This window comes from Trachemys scripta, chromosome 1 (assembly GCF_013100865.1).
Source record: "Trachemys scripta elegans isolate TJP31775 chromosome 1, CAS_Tse_1.0, whole genome shotgun sequence".
Lineage (NCBI taxonomy): Eukaryota > Metazoa > Chordata > Testudines > Emydidae > Trachemys > Trachemys scripta.
The window spans coordinates 240974579-240990798 of record NC_048298.1 but is presented as its reverse complement, the minus strand read 5'-3'; the positions used below and the strand labels follow the sequence as shown (position 1 = coordinate 240990798).

At 41.6% G+C, this 16220-nt stretch overlaps 1 protein-coding gene across 3 annotated transcripts in view; it reads left to right on the top strand.

The window, feature by feature from the left end:
* COL4A2 (collagen type IV alpha 2 chain) overlaps positions 1-16220 on the top strand; it is a 225417-nt gene that overhangs the window by 31401 nt on the left and 177796 nt on the right. The window lies entirely within an intron of this gene.

Sequence of the window (16220 nt, the reverse complement as noted above, 5' to 3'; positions counted from 1 at the left end):
TTCCCGCAGCCCCCATTGGCCTGGAGCGGTGCACCGTGGCCAGTGAGAGCTGCGATCGGCTGAACCTACGGATGTTGCAGATAAACAAACCATTCCGACCCGCCAGGGGCTTTCCCTGATGGGCCGTATGCCAAAAGTTGCCCGATCCCTGAACTAGAGCATCTCTTTTTAGAACGACAAACTATCTTGATTTACAGGCCCCAAGTGATGGAGAATTTACCACACCCGATGGTAATCTATTCCAATGGTTAATCATCCTCATAGTTGAAAATGTGAATTTTCCTGTTTGAATATTTTTGAAGTTGACTTTCCAGCACTGGATCTTGTTATGCCTTTGTCTGCTAGATGAAAGTCTTCTAGACCAAAGGTCCAAAAAGGTGGGGGCTGACTCCCAACCTTCCATTCCTACCTTCCAGGGGGGTAAGGGAGATTGTATTCTTTTTCAGATGTGGAAAGATGGTCAGTCTCCCAAAAAATAACTAAAATGTTGAGTGTTGCAATGAGTGTGTTGGTGAACACACCAACTGGCCAGAACTAGTTATATGTCAAAGGCATGTTAGGAAATCCTTGTGCTTCATCAACCACTTATTGCAGCCTGTGGGTGTTTTTCCTCCCGTTTTAAATTTTTTTTGAGAACATCAGAATGCTGCTGCTTACATCAGACATTTATCTCTCTTCATCACTGAAAAAGACAGCTGGGTTCCTGGTGTCACAACATTGTTATTTATTTTTCCTGCTGGGGCTCAGTTATCCATTTGACCAACTCCAGTTAAAAACATCTGCCAGACAGATTCCTTTGGAAAATTCCACGTACAACAAGCAGAGATGAGAGATAAGTTTAAAGCCAGTATTCATTTTGCATACTTTGTTGCAATACTTTTGCTTAAAAAATAAAGAACAAAAGCATACAAGAAGTTAGTGTATGTGTGGCATTTATTTTAGTGTAATCAGAATATTAATGGTAGGAGTCAAAAACAATTTTCATTTTCTGGAAGTATAACATAGGATTTAGATTTCCTGATTCTTCTCTTCAAAAGTATTCCCACCATCCCCACAATATGGCCATTGTCACTATCACTATCACCCCTTTATTCCTTAATGGTGGTAGTAAACAAACAAACAAACAAACAACTCCTGCCATGTAGCCAGCATTTAGATGGGACTCTCCTCCCATCTAACATGTAACACTATTGGAAGGGCATGGTGGTTGCAACTAACTAGTGCCTTCATGCTGCCCTTAGGTCCCCAGGTTCGGAACCTAGGAAGTATCTTTTACTTTTCATATCTTTTTGTCTTCGCTGCTTTAAAGAAATAGAAAAAAAGTTACATTCAAATAAATGTACCAGTTGTGTTTATATTTGCAATGTGAGATTCAAAGAACCACAATCACTGTTTTTGGTCACACTGGTGCAAGTTGTCATGGTGCCATGTTCTAGCATAGCAAAAGTGAGGAGAAACTCTGAGGAGCCAAGCCCGTCCTTGTTCTTCAGAGATGAGCAAGTAGGCTGTGTCTTCTGCATCTCGAGAAGGGAGTCTGTTCCCTCCTCCACCAGTGACAGTATCTTCCTCCTCTCCTGTGGTGGATGCTGCTGCCACTAGCAGGGAAGTGAGCAAGTTATTTGCTAACAAGAGGAAAACCCACTCTTTCTCTAGCAGGGAGTCTTTAGCGTTCCATCTCTGCTCTTGTTAGTAACTTCTCTCTATGTGGAAGTGACCTGTGGCTGCTTCACCCACCTCTTCTGCCTCTCCACTGCAGTAAGTAGAACTCATGCTTGGCTGTGCTCCTGATTTCCATCTGGGACACTGAAACCAAGAAGAGGTGGGGTGCATTGAGGCTGTGAGATTCTCTCATCTGTAGTAGGTTCCTCTCACCTCTCCAGCGGATTACTATTGAAAATTTGTGACAAGAATAATGGGTAGGATTATACCTCCTGTGACAAGAATCTCCTTTCAAAGGAAAGCATTTGGAGGGTTCTCTATCTTGGTACTAAGGGTACGTCTATACCCAGCCGCTAGTTCGGCGGCTGGCAATCGAACTTCTGGGTTTGACTTATCGCGTCTTGTCTGGACGCGATAAGTCGAACCTGGAAGTGCTCGCCATCGACTGCGGTACTCCAGCTCGGCGAGAGGAGTACCGCGGAGTCGACGGGGGAGCCTGCCTGCCACGTGTGGACCGAGGTAAGTTCGAACTAAGGTACTTAGAACTTCAGCTACGTTATTCACGTAGCTGAAGTTGCGTACCTTAGTTCGATTTGGGGGTTTAGTGTAGACCAAGCCTAACACTATTAACTTTGCTGAAAGAGGGCCTCAGATCAAGTTTCCGATACACAGTCTGAAATCAAAATTAAATTTACTGCATTAGAGATAAATTTGACCTTAATAGTTCTATAGAGTGTCACAAAAAGACTAGGTAGCAAAGCACTACAGTATACTGTCTCCCAGGAGTGCCAGTGACTCCAGGGTCCTCTTATACTTTAAAGATAACAGGAACAATCTCACTGGTCTTCATGGCCTGCAGTCTTACCAATTCAACATGCAATCTTATCAGATCTCACAAACTAAGTGGGGCTAGGCCTGCCTCCCTGAGGCAAAGAGGTTTAGGCCAACACCTTAAAACTTGGATGTCTAAAGTTGGGCATTTAGGTCAATACTGAGGCATGTAGAGATCCTTCTTTCTTTCTTTAAATAAAGGGAGCAAAATAAGGAAAAATGAAGAAAAGGCCACATTTCAAACTTACACTTTATATATGTCATTGAAAATATGAAAAAGGTTGTATTCTCCCCCCCATCACCTTATTTTTTGTGTTGAGGAAGAGGAAATCAAAACAAGGACCACAAATATATTAAGAAGGACCTAGCGTGTGTTACAGTACACCCTTTGTGCATGTTGCATTTATACAAATAAAATCTACCATATGCAGATAATGACTTTTATTACTATTGTGTAAAATTAGTTTGGATGTAGTTTGATATTTTTAAATTTTTATTTTTAAAATATAAGCAATTATTCATTCACTAGGAAAAAAGAACCCCAATTTCCCTTTCCTTTCCTAACTTTCACTGCTTTATCTGAGTCAGAGTGATTTGATATTTTTGTGTCTACTTTCTGCATGTTTGACACAACTTAGTTTAGCTATTTTTGAGTTAAACGATTTCATAAACCACAAAAATTATGTATTTCAGACACCATATTGATCTTATTGCATGAAAATAACTATTTTCAAACCAAAAACTTAGTATACTATTCAATTCAGTGCACAAAGGTTTCCACAACAGGTTAATCTGTTCCTCAGCTGGTGTAAATTGGCAACTGTTTATGTAAGCTAAGGAACTGACCCAGTATGTTCAAGTGAAAGCATCAGACTATTACATTTCAAAACATTATTATTTCAAAATAATACCACTGGTTCTGATACTTCAGTACTGGACGTGGCAGCATAATCTAAGCTGTGTATAAACCAACCTACTGTAAAACATCAGTCGGTAAGTAATTTATTTCATAGTCAAGTCTTTCATACAGAACATCTACTGTATTTTCTGGCGTATAAGACTACTTTTTAACCCAGGAAAATCTTCTCAAAAGTCAGGGGTCGTCTTATACGCCGGGTGTCGTCTTATAGGGTGGGTGCTGAAACTTCCGAGCCGGACTGGAGAATCTGCGGTTGCCGCATATGGTGGGGGGAGCTCAAAAACGGCCGTGGCCGCATCCCCACCCGATGACGAGGTGAGGGGGCACCTCACCAGGAAGGTGTAAGTGAAGGGCAGAGCAAGCTGCAGACGTCCGGGACACCCGGGGTATGGAAAAAAGAGATAGAGCGGCGCTGTGCCCAGAAAAACACGCCTCTTTCACCCGTCTGGCCCGCCCTTGTATCCTATTACCGTACCTCCTTCTCTGCCTCTCAGATCTTGCTCCTGAGGACTGCAGTGAAGCGGCGCAGGCGCGCATGTGCGAGATCTGAGAGGCAGAGAAGGAGGTAATAGGATACAAGGGCGGGCCAGACGGGTGAAAGAGGCATGTTTGCGCTACCGCTCTGATAGTCTTGGAGACAGGGAGGGCTGGGCAGGCAGGGAGAGCTGACCAATCCAAGAAGGCTTTGTATACAACAACCAGCCAATCGCCGGTAAGGTACATCACTTGCCGTGATTGGCTGGTTGTTGTATACTGGGTACCACATACAGTACAGCACCAGTATCTGTACCTGTTCATACAGTATAGCACCAGTACATACAGTACAGTATACAAATGTCCAACAGTCAAAACCCCATCATGGCTCCACCAGCAAGAAGAAAGAAATATGAAGCCAGTTTCAAACTTAAAGTTGTAAACTTTGCCATGGAACATAACTGTGCTGCTGCAAGACAATATGGAGTAACAGAAAAGATGGTTCGGGACTGGAAAGCAAATGAAAAAGCATTAAAGAGTATGCCAAGGGGTAAGTGTGCATTAAGAAGAGGCACTCCACATTGGCCAGAACTCGAAAAACATGTAGCAGACATGGTGAATGAGCATCGCCAAAACGGTTATGTAGTGACACGAAATAAAATACATTTGTTTGCACTTCAGTGGGCCAAATCTAACCCAGATCACAGCAACAGATTTAAGGCCACTGTATCCTGGTGTACTAGATTCATGGGAAGGCATAATATGGTACTGAGGCAAAAGATGAAAATTGCCCCAAAATTACCTGCAGATCTTGATAGCAAAGTAAATAGTTTCCATCGATACGTAATACAACAGCGCACTAAACATGGCTATGCGTTAAGTAGTATTGGAAATATGGATGAAACTCCAATGAATTTTGATATGGTTGGAAATAAAACTGTCCATCAAAAAGGTGAAAAAACAATTTTAATTAAAACAACAGGACATGAGAAGTCCAGTTTTACAGTGGTACTAGGATGCACAGCTGATGGCGCCAAACTGAGACCAATGATTATTTTTAAAAGAAAAACAATGCCGAAATTCAAGTTCCCTGTTGGTTGTTTTGTACATGTGAATGAAAAAGGCTGGATGGATGAAGAAGGGGTAAAGCTATGGCTTGATAATGTATGGAGCAGGCGACCAGGTGGACTTATTCAAAAATGTAGTCTACTGGTGTGGGATATGTTCAGGGCTCATTTAACTCCCAGCACCAAGCAAATGCTTGCAAGACTAAACACAGATGCGGCAGTTATTCCTGCAGGATTGACATCGTTGGTACAGCCACTGGATGTGTGCCTAAACAAGCCATTTAAAGATCGCATTCAAGAACAGTGGAATGAATGGATGGTTAGCGGCGAAAAGTCATTCACAAAAGGAGGAAACATGCGTGCTCCACAGTTGGATGTTTTGTGCAAGTTTGTCATAAAAGCCTGGAATGATATTGATGCAGAAACAGTAATCAAGTCTTTCAAGAAGTGTGGCATATCAAATTCATTAGATGGTATGGAGGACGACTACTTGTGGCAAGATGAAGAGGAAGCCGAAGCTGAGACCACACCATCTGTTACGGAATTCGATCCATACGATGACTGCCTTACAAATGTATCACAAGATGTCATTGATGTACTTATGATATCAGATGACGAACAGGAGGATTTTGAAGGCTTTTAAAGGGAAACTGTCACGCCAGCAAAACCTGTAAAAATACCGTAGCTTGCAGTTATGATGGGCGTTGCTAACTCGCCAGGGACTTGCCCAGCACTTGCTCTCTCTCTCTTGTTATCTTCCTCCTATCATCATCAGTTCCAGTTTGGTTGACAGCTTAGAAAACAAACAGCATGGCAGCTCCCATGGGTTTATTGTCTTATCCTTCCTTTCAGCTTTAGAGTGAATTAGGAAAAGTTTAATCCACTTGCACTGTTTTATGTTTACATGTTTGATGACAAACAGCCTTATGTTTATAAGTGACAGTTTTCCTGCTAAGTACCTGCATGTCATAAGCATTTGAATTAAAATTACCATATTGAAATCAAATCTGATGTTTTTTTAATTTTTTTTTTGGTGTGCGTTGGAAGAGGGGTAGTCTTATACGGCGAGTATATCCCAAACTCTATATTTTAACTGGAAAAGTTGGGGGTCGTCTTATACGCCCAGTCGTCTTATACGCCGGAAAATACAGTATCTTGACTTTATATAGAGCTCTGTTTTCCATAACAGCCAGTATTTTGAAATGAAAGTGTGACAACAAGTAAGATACAACTTTTACCATGTGTCTGTGTGTGCATGTATCTGTGTGGTTGGCTGGGAAGGCAATTAAGCTAGTTAGTAGTGTACATTCTGTTCTACTTTTTCCCATGTTTCTAGTCATTCGTTTCTTTTGAAATAGTTGAATATTCTGAAGTTCCCCCAACCACCACAAATACAGTGCACTTGAAATGTTTTTCTTTTTTCAATTGTGGCTTTTATTGTGCAACTCTGATGCAGGATATTTAGATTTGTACAATTTAGAATGTTGATTGTTAATCATTAAGTACAAAGCAGTTTAATTGGTGGATTTGTGGTTTTACACACACTTGCATAGAAATCACATTTGCAGATAATAATGTCTTACACTTATATAGCCCATTCCATAGTGAAGGATCCCAAAAGTCCTCAAATTTAAACTGACTATAGATTGAGTGAAATCGTGGTGGTTTTGCCATTGATTTCAATGGGGGCAGGTTTTCACCCTGCAAGCCTAAATCACCCTTTCCAGTAGAACCCAGGCTGCAGCCTCTTCAATCAGCTGAAAGTCTATCTAGCATGGGGGAGCAGCTAAGCAATCCTCTCTTATCCCACCACTTCCATCAGTGGCCCCAGAGCCAGACGGCACAACTCAGAAACTGGATGAGGCTAGGGAAATTGGAAAATGCACAGATTCATCACATCTTGTAGGTAATTAGGCTTCTGTGGAACTGAAGTCAGAACTTAAATCTGCCCCCTCCAACAGAGATATAAGCAGTGGCACTGCAAACTGCACCTCCCTGAGTCTTGGGAATGAATCAAACTCAAAATGGTCCCCAAAGAGACTTCATTTATCCCTGATGTATGTGAACACAGCAAGTATTCACATCACGCAATAAGATCGTTTTAAGACAGGAAGTGCAGAACAGTTAATGCTTTTGAAACTACTGGGGAAATGTCCATAAAAATAATAGGATTATCAAGGTTAGGATTTGGCCAGATGAACACCCTTACTTTTTGAAAAGTGTCCTGGGACAGCACTAGTTAAATGGTTCGATACTGACTCAGACAAGAGTGCATGCCACCATGTCCTGCAGTAAGCTACTTAGCTTCCTTGCTCAGATTGTGAGACCTGTCTTCCCATCCAGGAACCACCTTTGCTTTTGCTTGTGAGAGCAGATGGAGTCACAGCTTGAGCTGGTACAGAAAATGCTGCCTATGTTTTCCCAGATTAAGTGTTTTAATGACATGTTTTGAGTTTGGTGAAAATGCATAGCTTAAGGTAAAATGCATATTTCTAGTGTTAGAGATTAGGGAAGTTTTATTATGGTGAATAGAAAATGCCATGCCAAGCCCTCAGCCACTCCCAAAAGATCACAAGTATGTATAAAATAGGAAGAATTAATTTTCCAGCATATGAATTAATTTTCCAGCAAGAACAATAAGGAAGAAACACTTTAATAAATATTTTTTTCTTACAACAAATATGAACAATGACATAAAATACTTGAGATGAATTTGTCAGTGGTATATCAAAACAAAACCATAAATTAATATATGGAGTTGTAACATCGAAATCTAAGTTTGAATAGTATTGTAGCGATGGATATTTGGAAATAAATGCATAATTTTTTCTGGTTACCTTGTTGATGACCTTAGTGTTCTCTTTTGGATATTATCGCATAGTAGTGAAGCGCAGTAGGGAAAGTAACTGAAATACTTTCCTCAGGGATTGTATTTTCTAAATGGACGATCTACCCTAGATGCTCAATTACTGAGGAACAATCTGCACTCATTCCTATATTTTCTTTCTACAACCAACTCTCTGTCTAACTTTTCATGAGTGATGTACCCGAGTATTCAGATTCTAATATCTAAACAGTATTGTTAAATTTATTCACCTTAATTTGAGTTATAGCTGATTATGCACTATATGCATCTTATGACTTTTAAAACAAACTTTGTATTGTGGATAATCTAAGCACTGTAGCCAGATGTACAGACGCTCTTTTCTTAATCTGTGCACTATATACTTTTTTTTAACATTACCTTTAATAACATTTTCAGTTACATCTAATTGGAAGAGTAAAACAATGCAAGAGCCCATTTCTGCAAGCCTTAGACATACTGAGTCACATTCACATGTTCTAATGAAGTAAGGAAAGAAAGCTAACTTTTCAAACTTAAGGGGCCAGGCTCTAAGAGAACATGAGCAAGAGCAGAGACCACTTCTGATTACATTCTTATGCCCACTTACATTCCTGAATTCTGTGCCTAGATACTAGAGTTACTGGTGCGCTGTAAATTCCTAAGGGTCCAATTCTGCCAACATCACCCATGTTGGAGCAGTACCTTACTCCAAGAACAGTCCCAAAATAAAGAAGGGTGGCAGAATTCTTTGTCTCCTTCTGTTCTGTTACTGTAGTATCTAGTGCTAAATACAGGAGTTTGAGAGCATAAGAATGAAATAAAAAGTGGTATTTGCTCTTGCACTCAAGATTCAGTCACTTATACTTTGGATTCTGTCTCTTTCACTCTCCTTGTACTTCTCCCTCCACCTCAGTGTTTGTCTGAGCCTATTATTGTACATAGGTGTCTGGGACAGGTTTTACCCCACTCTCAGAAGAGAGTCATACTGGAGCCTGCCTTGTCTCCAACTCCTGATAGTTTCTGCATGCGCATGGATAGCTTGAATGTCCCTGATTCATTCAGCAGTCTTGGAAAGTTGTGAATGCAGAGGCAGTTCAAAGAGGCCAGGATGTCACCCTACAGCTATTGTGATTCTGCTTTACATCTATAAATTGAAGGCATGACTTCCATTCTTATTATTGTGAAGTGACTTGTGGGCTATATGAACAATATTATATAAATATAAAAACTAGTTTAAATGTTGGAAAAGCTTTATCTCTTCCTTCAATTATATTTAATTAATAGCAAAGCTCTGGATGAACAGTACTACAAAGCCACAGCTTTTCATGGTGGATAACAAACATGTAGGAATTCTGTGTAGTGTAGCAGAATGTTTGCAAAACTTCAAAGAACAGATTTAGATCTAGAAGGTACTCTATAGCCGCTTTTAATTCAAGTTTATTGAAATTGTCCACCTCATCATTCTTTGTAGAGTTAGTAATTAAGATAATTAAATCTTCTCTTGGCAAGTATCCCAATAACTTTCTTCTTGTTAGTGTGTCTGATCTTACAAGTCACATTATCACATTCAATCCTTTACTGGCATGGAGGAAACTGAAACTAGATTTATTCACCAAAGGAATATATTGAACATAAAAAGAGAATACATGTATATCATGTATCACATAATAAAACTGTGTAATATTATACAATTGACTGGAAGAGCAAATTTCCATGCTGCATATGTAATGTATAGGGAAAGGATTAATTAAATATTTCTACCTTTTCTTGTTTTACTTTTCACCAGTTACTGATAGTTGTCAGCAGGAAACTTCATCTCCAACTTGGAAAACAAAAGAGAGTGACTCCTCTGGGAGTCTGTGCCAATGCTGTTTACCGCAGGATGGATAGCTCACATTTCCAAATAGTTGTCCAGTTTTTGTATAAGATATTCAAACATCCAGTCAGTGCTGAGACTAAACTTTGAATTCAACATGTACTAAGGCACTACAACAGTCAGAGATTGACATAGGTGTTGATTAAATTGAGTTGTACCACCAGAGAAGGAATTCAGAAAAACAACCCAGAAAAATGTAACGCTTCACGAATTGACACTGAAACCCCAATTAAGAAACTAAGGGTCATATTCTTCTTCACTCACAATGTTGTAAATCTGGCATAACGCCACTGAATTAGTTTTATAGAAGGAGCAATTCTTGTCACAGATTTTTGTTTTAATACCAACTAGTGGGTGTGAGCTTGCCCATCAGGGAGATGCTGGTAAGTTTTAAAAACTATTCACAGAGTGAACTGCTACTGAGTGTGAATAAAGATGGTAGAATCTGGCTCTGATTCAGGCAAGTGGAACTTGTCCGGTCTCTGAGTAATTCTTAGCTACTGACAAGGCAATGGAAGATTCTGAACTGTTTGGTTAATGTCATGAATGCTTCATAAATTATTAGTTTTCTTTTGCTCATGCCTCTCTGTACCTGAGCGACAGCCAGGCTCAGAAGTGATTAAATTCCCCCAGAAAGGTTGGTCTTGTTTTTCTAGTATGACAGGAAGTTCTGGAACGATCACAAGAAAGCCCGCTTAGGCAAGATTTCTAGCCCAATTTTGCAGACTTAAGAGGGCCAGATAGTTCAGATAAGCATCCAGAGTTTTGGATGCTTGTCTTAACTCCAGACCTTTTGAAGTTTACCCATCACTAATTTTCAGCCTGTCTTCCTTAAACAGAGATCCTTCTAAAGAAAATATAATTATAGTTTCTTTGTCTCCTCTTTTCAGAGCTTCCATATGTTCATTTATGATCCCTAGAGCGGAGGACAAGTTAATCCCCAATGTACTTCCGTGAAGTATCACCAAATGACACTATTTATACTAGATTTAAATATTTCCTGAGGCCGTAGGTCTCAGGATACTGCAAAGAGGGTTTTTTTTCCCTGTCCCTTGCAACTTTGAGGCCTGGATGAGTGGGAGGAGGAAATCACTCAGCTCAGACTAAAGGGCTACTTGGGCTGGGAGCTAAACTCCAAGGATAAGGGGACAGGAGGGCACAGTGCACAAGTAAGCCACAAGAGGGACCGAGGGATCTGCCATTGCAGGAATTCTCTCTCCTGCAGGGTCTCCATAAAGGTTGGAATGGGCTCTGCAGGGTGGCTCCACTGCCACCCCATATCTTAGCGGGAAGATTCCTGTCCTCATGCACATCTCCCCAGTACGTTGCCCAGCCACTTCAGTTGTGAGCTGGACTCTGGATTCTAGCCTGCCTGGCTACTGAAGCACATGACTTCCAGGAGGAAAAGGAATTTCTGCAGGGATGCCAAACCAGCAGTTCCGACTGGCAGCTAACAATTAAAATTCCCTGATGCTATCTGTATAAGCAGGGCTTTGGAGCGGAGCCCGGAGCTGGAGCGCAGAGCAGCTCCAGAGTAGTGGAGCTGCAGGTTTTTGCCTGGAGCTGGAGCAGAGATGGAGCACAGCTCCAAAGCCCTGAATTATGCTGATAGTATCCTATTTTGGGGGGCTTATACTTTCATCACTGACCCTATATATGATACCTGGATAGAGAGAGTATGGAGGGATGAATCATTAAAAATAGTGGGTGTGGGGACATAATGTGTCTGGGTCAACAGGAGTAAAGACCGAAGAGAAGACAAATTCTGAGTAAGTGACAAGTAGTGAGTAAATTGACACTGTTAAAGAATCGGGAACTGGAGTGAGATAGACTAACCCTATCCAAATGATTGTACTGCTGCAACAAAACTCACTGCCTGAGGCGAGAAGGTATCAGCAAATCTGAAATATTCTGCTTTGAGAAATAATAGCCTGAGAGAAACCCAAGAGATCTCTTCACTGGAAGAAGGAAAAAACACCACTTCGGAAAAGAGGGGAGAAAAAGCCAGAAGAAACCTATCCCTTTTCACAGCTGGAAAACAAATTATGTTCTTTCCTGCATAGTAAGTACTAACAGGATAAAGAGGATGTGGCTTAGAATGAATGCCCAGACTGCTTGTTTTAGCACTTTTTGATCTCCCTCTCCCTTCTGTCCAGCATGTTCCAAAATCCTGGCTACCATACTGTAGATAATAGAACTTCTGAATAGTGAGGAAGGAGGGAGTTTGGGGATCTATGCAAAACAGTAGGGATTTTCTTGGAATTGTTGCACACAGCATTGTGGAAAGGAATTAGGATCATGCAAATTGCAGGCACTTAGCAACTTGCAGGAGGGACTCAGCACTCAAAGAAGGTGGCCCTTAGTGACATTAGATTATAAACAATGGTATTATTGACAGTTTGTGGTATGGATATGCCTAAAATCTCATATAGATAATTGATTTCCAGTTTATATCAATACAGTTATCAATGAAAAACACCTTCCTTAGCTAGCTAAAACTGCAATAATTTATTGGAAGCCTGTTTTAGTGAAAAATTACATGAGGAAATATATAAATTGAGAGGGCATACGTAACTAATTCCTTAGGCTTTCAGCAATTCAAACATTGCATGGGTTTCTTCATCATTATGTAAACATAAATTTTCAGAGAGAATTTTTATAGGAATGAAAAGTAGCAAAATTTATCTAGGGAATCAAAAGTTTATCAAATTATGTTGCCTTAAAACCCATTATTCTCATCGTCATGAGACTCAAGTACAGAAATTTGAGACTTCTGCCCCTAATTGACAAGGGGAAAGACATGACAGATTATCCATGAGTAATGCCTATTCTGTTCTCATGGTGTCCCCTACTGATTGTCTCAAGAGGAAGCTTTGACTCTGACTTCAAGAGAGTCAATTCTTTCCTGAGGTGGATACGTTTATTTTATTGGCAGTCATAAAGAGGAAGAGGATGCTTGTCTATGGGGGCAGCATCTAATGAAAAATTGGATTAAATTTTTGAGACTGTGTTTGCATCAGTCTCCACATGCCATTGTTTCTTGGGATGGTGACAGTTATTGAGGTATATTTGCCTGACCCAGGATCATGGACAAGTAAAAGGAAGCTTTTACAGATTCTTGAAGGAGCCTGATTAAACTGAGTTTGTTTATTTGGTGGGGGGGGGATTAGTCTGTATTAATTCTGTCTCTATCTTACAAAAGTTATTTATTCAGCAAACAGAATCCTGTGCCTCAGTGTAGACCTCAATTATTTCAGTGAGAATTTGCTTGCACTCTAAATCATAAATCACTATGTAAAATACCATAAAATAAACATAAAGGACATTTTAATACTATTTTACTCTTCTCTCACTTTCTAGTCAATGATCTCAAAGGCTTGATTAACTGAGTCTCATTCCGCCTTTGTGAGGTAGGTAGGTATTATTATCCCCATTTGTAAAATGGGGAAACTGAGTCACAGAAAACTTAAGACCAAAATTAGGTTAAAGTTACATACATCTGCAACTTATTTCAGATGGTACCTATTTAGATGTGATTTCTATATAAGCTCTTATACTATCATTATCACCACAGAATCTGAATTCCTTCCAGTAAGACACTAAGGGCAGGTCCACACTAGAAGCACTACATCGGCGCAGTTGCACTGATGCAGCTGTGACACTGTAGCACATCTGGTGAAGACACTCTATGCCAATGGGAGAGTGCTTTCCCATCTGCATATTTACTCCACCTGCACAAGAGGCAGAAGCTATGTCAGCAGGAAAGTGTCTCCCGCTGACATAGTGCTTGTGTGGACAGTGCTTAGCTCCCTGTAACTTGCATCACTCAGGGAGGTGTCTTTTTCACATATAAGTTAGATCAACTTAAGCGGTAGTGTAGACCTGCCTTGTGGCTATGTCTACATCAAGGTGATTAACATCTGTCACATGTGATTCATTTTCTCTTTTATCCTTTCTCCACAGCTGTGCATACAGTATAGTGTTCTGTTTTCATAGAGTTTTGTTTTGAGGTTTTGTTTCTTTGTAAATGTATATTCTGCTCTATGTTTGTATTTAGAGTAGAAGGTCCTTAGCTTCTTTGAGTGTTCATTTTACAGTTCTAGGACTGGACCTCAGCATAGCTTTACCTATATGGTAGAAAATTCACTGTCCCTAAGGAGTAGAGTGTTGACCATGGTCTTCATCCCAGAGGTTAATGTGATCTTATAAATAAGCGAGGCCCAGGCCATTGAGAATATATTGACATAGCCCAGGTAGCAAGCCTCCTAGCCAGTTGGACAGACTTGGGTCAGTGGGGCTTATGCTAGCACTCTAAAGATAACTTTGTAGACACTGATTTGAAGTTGTGATTTAGGCTGGAGCTTGGGCTCTAAAGCATATGCCCTCCATAAGCTTCCAAGCCCAAGCTGCAACTTCAAATTGATGTCTACACAGCTACTTTGAGAGCAACTAGCATGAGCCCCACTGACCCAAGTCTATCAGCCTAGGCTGGGAGGCTAGCTGCTGAGGGCTGTATAGACATACCCTGAGTGCTTTGAAGATAAGTACCAAGACCTTGAACATGACTCAGTATTCTTTGGGAAGTCATGTAGAAAGCAGAGGATAGGTCTGATGTGCTCACGGTAACTTGTGTTCCTGAGGGGAGATACTGCAGTGTTCTTTACTAGTTGCAGCTTCATAAGGACGGATGGCTTCATGCATAAGTAAATCACATTGCTGTCCAGAGAGCAGGCGGTAAAGGCATCTGTAACCAAGGTCTGGTCATTCACCAGGATGAACTGGAGTATCCTAGCCAGCCAGAGATAATAGAAAGCTCTTCTCAAAGATGATGCTATGTGAGAGCTTTGGATCTGCAGGGGATCCAAGAGTACTCTGAAACTACAGACTGAATTGACCAAGTGAGGATGTGAACCTTCAGCCAAAGGAGACTATACCATGGCTGCAAACTCTTTAGACTGTTCCCTCTGCTCCCCAGCATCCCATGTTTTGCTCAAGTTCAGTTTCAGCCAGCTGTTCTTCATCCATGAGCTGATCTCATCCAAGTACTGTCCCATTTTGTCAGTAGTGGTGTGGGTATATGTGGTGAAGGATAGGTAGAGGTCTGTATCATCTGCATATTGCTGGGACAAAGGGAGGTGATGTACCTGGGATATGCAGTGGGACAGGATCAGTGGCACCTGTTTGTGGATAAGATCTAGGCCCTGAGAGATTGCCCAACCCCCACGTCCAAAAGGCAAGTGAGGCAGTTCTTCAGGCTGACAGGTTACTATAGGTGCTTTGTGCCTGAGTTTGTCACTCTAGCAGTGCCCCTAACGGATCTGACAAAAAGCTCCTAGCCCTGGAAAATACAGTGGTCTAAAGAATGAGAGAATGCCTTCCAGACCCTGAAGGATCACATGAGTCAAGAACTAGTCTTGTTCCACCCAGACTTCTTTAAACAATTTATACTCCAGAGTGACACCTCTGAGGTGGTCCTTAGAGGGGTGTTATCCCAGGAGCTGGATTGGGAGGAATACCCTATACTTTACCTAAGTAGGAAGTTATTCCCTTGTGAAACTAGATATTCCCCAATAGGAAAAAAAAGGCCCTGGTAGTAAAGTGGACAGTTGAGGCACTACGTTACTATCTGCTGGGGAACTGCTTCCAATTCATCACAGACCATGCATCCCTTTGGGGGATTCACTCAAATGAAAGGCACTAATGCCCAGATTATGAGGTGGTACCTCTCGCTCCAGCCCTATGAGTTCAAAGTACTTCACTGTCCAGGTAGGGCTCACATGAATGCTGACCCTTTCCCCTGAGTGGGAGGGGAAGAAGAAGGGGGAGGGTCACCACCAGACCCTAACTTGAAGGGGAGGGCATGTGACAACACCGCACTGAGCAAGCAGGGGTTAACTAGTCTCTTTGGGCCCAAAAAACCATGCCCCCTGGCCTCTGCTGTGCATTCTCCATGTGGAGGGAGCAGATAAAAGGAAGATGAGCAGCTCAGTCAGGGGTGGCTGAGGAGGAAGGATGTGTGCTGCTGGGTCCCACTGAAGAACACTCAGTCCTCCAGACAGCTGAGGTGGGTATCGCACACTACACTGCGGAGAGCACCCCAGTAGTGGAGACTGATGAGGACACTAATCTGCTGCCTGTGGAGGATGGGTTGTCAATGGACTTAAGGGTAGGAAGTGTCCCAGGGAATGTATTGGGAGCCAGTACTTGAGACCTGAACAGAGAGCTTGCTGGCTTCACAGGACCCTAGGTTGGAACACAGTGGAGTAGGGTGAGCCTGGGTTCCCTCCTCCCTGTGCTGAGTGTTGGGCATTACTGCCAGAGACTGTTCATTTCCTCTGCCCCAGCCAGGGAGCCAAAGCCCTGTTTGTGATTGTTTGCCCCAACCAGGAGGCACAGGGGCTCTAGAGTGTTCATTTGCTCTGCCCTGCCCTAGGAACCCAAATTCCTGTTTATCATTATATACGCCAGCTATGAGGCTGAAAAGCTATAAACTATTTATTTTCTCTGCCCCGCATCTCTGACTGTGTTTGTTTGGTCCAGCTGAGAGTC